A 6459-nucleotide genomic window follows, 5' to 3' on the forward strand; every position below is an offset into this window, starting at 1 on the left:
TGTGTGCTTTCCTGAAGCACCAGACCTTGTATTTCACAGGGACTTATAAAAGGTCAATACTACCTCAGAGTCAGACTTCAATCTGGAGGACTGCTACCAGAAGGAACAAGGCTTTAGCTATGCTCCACTGTTTGAAATGAGCTAAAATTTTGACTTCTTAAAATGTCAACCTCATAAACTCACTCTGCCAGACAAAATCAGGCTCATTCATTGTTCAACAGACATTCCCTTAGCTACTATGACGGTTTGGACCTTGTCCTTAAATAGCCTGAAATTTAGATGCGAAGATGAAATATGAAATCCTTTATCTTTTGCCCTCTTTCAATCCCATTTAATCCATTCTTTCCAAATTCAGTCATTTTGGGTTAAAACACAAAGCACTTACAATGTTAGTGCAGATGAGATCTAGAATCCTGTTTTAGTTTCTGGTGGTTTATTTAATCGATGCTCAGAATAGCTCTTTCACTCTAAAATGACTATGTCTGTGTCCCCTGCCTTGAGACTCCTGCCCCGTCCTGAGTGCCTTCCCAGATGCTGAGCCTCCTTCAGACTTGGGCAAGAAGGAGATGGGTGTCGGAGATAAAACAGGAGCAGCTCTGGGAGTCCATTGGAGATAATGGGGGTTCATTTCTGGCAACAGAACGGGATTGAGGAGACCTGGGCCCCTTGAATCCTAACCTGAGGCCACAAGGGCTGACCCCTCCCCTCTGTTACGGCAGAGCCCATCGAGCCCCCTTTCTCCAAGGGGCAAGTAGACTCTGCCCACACGCCGAGGCTCTAGGGTAAGCATACCTAGCCCAATGGCTTCGCTCAGCTACGGGAAAGCTAGTCACCTTAAGCCTCAATTCCCTGATCTGTAAAATGTAAACAGCAATAGAGCCATATTGTGATGTACGAAGGACTGTGTGTAGCTTAGCGCGCAGTACAGAACAGGCCCCAGTAAAGGCCGTCTGCATCTACTCAGCGCCTCTCCATGGGGCTACGGCAAGGCTTGCTGCCCACGAGCAGAATGGAAGGTGCCGAGGTCTCCTAGAGACAAATCTGTTCTAACAGCCAGAAAGTTAACCAGGTCCGAAATGAGGTCCTGTTTTGTCAGAACACTGTGGGGTCCCCCAATATCCCCTTTCTGGGTGTGGGCTTGGGGAAATGGGTACAAGACATACGGGGCTTTGGAAAGGGCTGCAGGGAAAGCCCGTCTCACAAACCCAGGCTTGTGGGGATGGGCCAGGGAGGGACCTCAGAAGCTATAAGGTGCCCCCTAAGGCAGGGCACCACTAACAGCGATCAAGGCAGGTGTAAACTTCACAAGAGAGGCTTCCTAAGTGACAAGTTGTGGGCTGGGGCATGCGGGGTGGAAGCAGGCCCGTCACTCTGCCAGGCAGAAAACAAAGGCCTGTGCCACAGCCTCCTGGAGGGCCCTCGGGAGGCTGTAACCCCTTCACACCTTATTGCTGGGAAGTGACTTTGCGATTTGACACATTAAAAACAAGTTGAGGCGAGGCTCCTCTCCAGTGAGTTGGAACCTCCGAGTGACAGGCCTCCCTTCCCAGCTCGGGCCCCTCCTGCTGGCGCTGGCTCAGACGGGAGCCTTCCAGAAGGAAGGGGGTGGGGAGGCAGGTGCCAGCTCCCGAGCTGCGTGTTCCTAAGCTCCCTGCACTGTGGGAAGGGACTGGGGAAGGTGTTTAAATGGAGCACTTGATGCTCCTCAAATAATAACGGTAATAATAATGCAGCCTTTCTACTCTGGATTCTCATTCATCCTGGGGACCAGCAGGGGACCAGCCCCCCTCCATCCCCCCAGCCCAAACCTCTGTCCAGCCCCTCTTTGGCTCCTGCCCAGCCCTGCTCAGCTCTGCCCAGGCCCCGCCCTGCCCAAACCCCTGCCAAACCCCTGTCCAGCTCAGCCTAGCCTTGCCAAGCCCCTGCCCAGCCCTGCCCTGCCCAGCCCAAACTCCTGTCCAGCCCCTGCCCAACCCTGCTCAAGCCCCTGTCCAGCACAGCACAGCCCAGCCCTGCCCAGCCCCTGCCCAGCCCCTGCCCAGCCCTGCCCGGCCCCTGTCTGCCAGGAGCGCAGCACCGGCTGGAGCCAGCGTGTACACGAGTGGCCAGCAGAGGGCGCACTGCCTGGGCGCCGCCGTCCGCTGCCTGCCGCCTGCCCTGGCTTGACCCAGACTCGAATCAGATGCTGACCCTGACCCGGCCCGGCCCGCGGAGAGAAGAGCACTGCGCCTGCGCGGCATCGGGGCCGGGCTGGAGGGACGCTGGCGGCGGAGGTGCGGCCCCGGGCGGGCGCGGCGATCGATGCCCAAGTCAAATGCGTTTGTGCCACCTGTTGGCTCCGGGCCCGCACTGCACGCGCCGGGAGGTGGCTGCACGGCGGCGGTCGCGGGCCGTGGTCCCCACCGGACCTCCCAGGGGCGGTACCTGGAGGGAGGGTGCAGACGGGTTCGGGGCAGCCTCGCCAGGGAGAGGGAGACGCCTGCACCGCGGAACAGGCTGCGGGGCCGCCTCGATCAAGTGCCATCCCATAGTGAAGAGAAGGTTCCAAACGGCAAAGACACTGACTTGTCTGTAAAGAGGAAACGCCTGGGCAAATGCTGCTTTTCAACAATGCAGTATTTTAACTTATTTTTAATCTAGTATTGTGAAAAATCTAATAAATTGATTCGTTTTTGGGATTTTTTCCAAATTCAAAATTTGACTAATGTACATTATTTTCACTAGGAAAAAAGTTACTATTATAAACGTGTCTCATTTTTCTACACATATTTTTACTTTATTTTTAGTGAGTGCATCTTTTAAAATACACGTACACTACCAGACATATGTTTAAGCCACATAAGTTGGAAATAAATATAAAGAAATATATGGGGTTTAGATTTACAAACAGTATTTTTGACCAGGCGCGGTGGCTCACGCCTGTAATCCCAGCACTTTGGGAGGCTGCGGCCGCGGCGGGCGGATCACTTGAGGTCAGGAGTTCGAGACCAGCCTGGCCAACACGGTGAAACCCCATCTCTACTAAAATACAAAAATTAGCCAGGCGTCGTGGTGAGCGCCTGTAATCACAGCTACTCTGGAGGCTGAGGCAGGAGAATCGCTTGAACCCGGGAGGGGGAGGTTGCAGTGAGCAGAGATTGCACCATTACACTCAAGCCTGAGAGACAGAGCAAGACCCCATCTCAAAAAGAGACGAGAGATGGGAGAGGGGAGAGGGGAGGGGAGAGGAGGAAGATTTACAAACAATATTTTTATAACCAATTTGACCAGATGTCATATTTTCCACAGATATTTTGGCTTGTTTGGTACATGTTTGTGGGCACACAGAATTTGGTCTCATCTGGGCCTCGTGAATACCTGGAAAGGTGACTGGGAAAGATGAGGCTGTGTTCACATGTTAGTGCATGCATTCCAATCAAAACAGAAAGCCGGGCTCTTGAGAGAACGTACTGAAACAAGTTGGGTATTAACTGTTCCCATATCACAGCTATGTCATACGTGATCTGTGTAACTCGGGGGTTTGGGCATTCATTTCTTCAGGAAACAAATACTTTACCATGAATTGTAAGCACCACAAAAAAAAAAAACATGAAAAAGGCTCTACTTATAGCTGTTGACACCCTAATAATAGAAATGAAAGGCATATGCTTTTAAATGTGTAAATACAAAAAAAGGAGGCAGAGCTTGATGCTAAAGTGCACCCTTCACTGCCAGGGAAAATCAGCTTTGTCCGGATTCGCCCCTCTCTTCTGCTTAGCCTCAGTGTGAACCATTTCCTTACCTTGCCATTAGTAAATAAAGAGGATTTGCGTTGCAAAGGGTCAGCTATTTTACCATGGTCAGCAAATATTATCCAGTCCTTCTTGCTTATTGGTATACATTTTGTTTACACAACATTATATGCATAAGTTAAATATATTTAGCCCTTTCCTTTAATATGAAATGTGTTTCAATTATAACTTACAATAATCTAGCAAGGGAGACTTTGCATAAATGTGAGGAGTGGAGAAAAGCAAGAGGAATTCTGCTGTTTGTGTATGTGTATATAAAATACACATAAAATGCACACATGTATACATATATATGGTGTATATGTACATATACATACGTAGGTGTATATTATATATATTATAACTAGGGCTGTTAGAATATATATTCTATTAATATATCTTACACATTTATAAATAATATTATGTATATAAAATTAAGGTATAAGAAGAGTAGCCAGTGTTGGACTGAATGAGATAGAGAGTAAGGAAATGGAAACATTCGTTTTTTATTAACAGGACCTCCACATGGGATCCAAATTCAGCGACTTAAGTAGATCCTAAAGATTATATCAGGTTTTAAATGTCAGGAATAATAAATAAATATGGCATTTTTAATAGCAACTCCCGCCCCGCTAACAGATGAAGGGGATAAGGCATTCCCTAGTCATCCTAACAGTGCAACTCTCAGTAGTAGTAGCTAATATTATTATTGCATGAAAAGGCAGTTTCCTAGAACAGTGTGGGGAGAGCAGATGAAAATTTCATCCTATAGCCTGGGGTTTTTAATATTAGGAATAGAGATTTTTTTAAAAAACAGCATGTTTCTGGGCAGATGGAATGCAAGATGACCATGCCAAGTGAACCATCCAAGGCGCTCTGGCTTAGGGGTTTTTTGTTTTGTTTTGTTTTGTTGTTTCATAGCACTATGGATAGCAACACTGCAACGCAAGGGAAGGACAGATTAAGACTTTCACTTACCCAAAGGCAAACAGAGAAGCTCCTTTCTCTACCATAGCCCAAAAATTGTGCAAAGAAAGAGCGTTATTCTTTAGGGAAGGCTCTACAAATTAAATGGTGTAAGAAGATATAGTATCTGCCGGGCGCAGTGGCTCACGCCTGTAATCCCAACACTTTGGGAGGCTGAGGCAAGGGATCATGAGGTCAGGAGTTCGAGACCAGCCTGACCAACATGGTGAAACCCTGTCTCTACTAAAAATACAAAAATTAGCCAGGCGTCGTGGCACATGCCTGTAATCCCAGCTACTCAGGAGGCAGAGGCAGGAAAATCACTTGAACTCAGGAGGCAGAGGTTGCAGTGAGCCAAGATCGCACCACTGCACTCCAGCCTGGGTGACAGAGCAAGACTCCATCAAAAAAATAAATAAATAAAAAGATATAATATAATACAGTCTCTTTTCCCATTATTCATTCATTGTTTATTGAAAGTTTCAGGCACAGTACTGGGCACCAGAAGAATAAAGATGACAATGACATGGACAGTGATGGAAATGAATGTGCGAACTGAGAAGAGAGAAACTGGTAGAGGGACATTGATCAAGTATAGTGGAACAGAAGGTGGGGTCAAATGAAACATCACAAACAACCTCTTAGAACTTTTTTCAAGAAATTTCAAACATATACATTAATTCTTCAGCAAGTGTTTATCAAATGTTTAATATTTACTGAAAACGGTTCTAGGAGCTGAGATCACAACTGCTGCGGGGAAAGTAAAGGGTGTAACCTCCAAGAAATTAGAATTTGGTGGGGAAACTGACACTATCACCCAGTCACACAAATAAATGTAAAATTCTACCTGTGCACCTCAGTTACCCAGTGGAGTAATTTATAGCACGGGGAAAATCATGGCAGATTTCACCTGCTAGAGGAGGTCAGAGAAACCTTTCCTGAGAAAAGCACCACTGAGCTGAGCTGTATAGATAAGTAGGCATGATGAATTAAAGACGACCACAAACTATATCGAGAGTTGTGATCTACTCTCCCTTTGATCTGAAGCTAGTACTAAGGTCTCACTATAACCAAAAATATGTGGGAGAGGTAAGATGACACGCCTTCCAAGGCTAGGCAAGAAAAGGCTGCAGCTCTTGCCTTGGTCTCCAGGTTCACCTGCTCCCAGATGCTTCCACTGAGGTTACTCTTTTTTAGAACTCGGCCATGGTGTTGTGAGTCTCCCAAGCCACATGGAGCCACCCACAGTGCAAGCACTCTGTGGGACAGACAACCTCAGCTCCCAGACAGCAGACAGCACAAACTCAGCTGTGAATGAGCCCCTTGAATATCCAGCCCACCAGAGTTTTAAATGACTGCAGCCCAGCCTGCATCTGACTGTAGCCTCCAAAGCAACTCCCACTGAGAAGCACTCAGCCTAGTCTCTCCAGCAATGCTGGCCTACAGAATCTGCAGCCATAATAAATAGTTGTTTGTCTGTGTCACTAAATATTGAAATGAATTGTTACATATCCATAGAGAACTAGAACAGAATGTGGTACCTAGAAGTGGAATGCTGGCAAAATCATACCTAAAACCTGCAACATTGATTTTGAGCCCAGCAGCCAGTCACTGAATGTCCTCATTGAATGTCCTCAATGTGGTGGTTGGAAGGGCTTGAATGGAAGTGAGAAAAATGCTATTGGAGGCTGGAGGTAAGAAACTCTTGTTATACAGAGACAGA

The sequence above is a fragment of the Gorilla gorilla genome, chromosome 19 (assembly GCF_029281585.2).
Source record: "Gorilla gorilla gorilla isolate KB3781 chromosome 19, NHGRI_mGorGor1-v2.1_pri, whole genome shotgun sequence".
In the NCBI taxonomy this organism is placed as follows: Eukaryota; Metazoa; Chordata; class Mammalia; order Primates; family Hominidae; genus Gorilla; species Gorilla gorilla.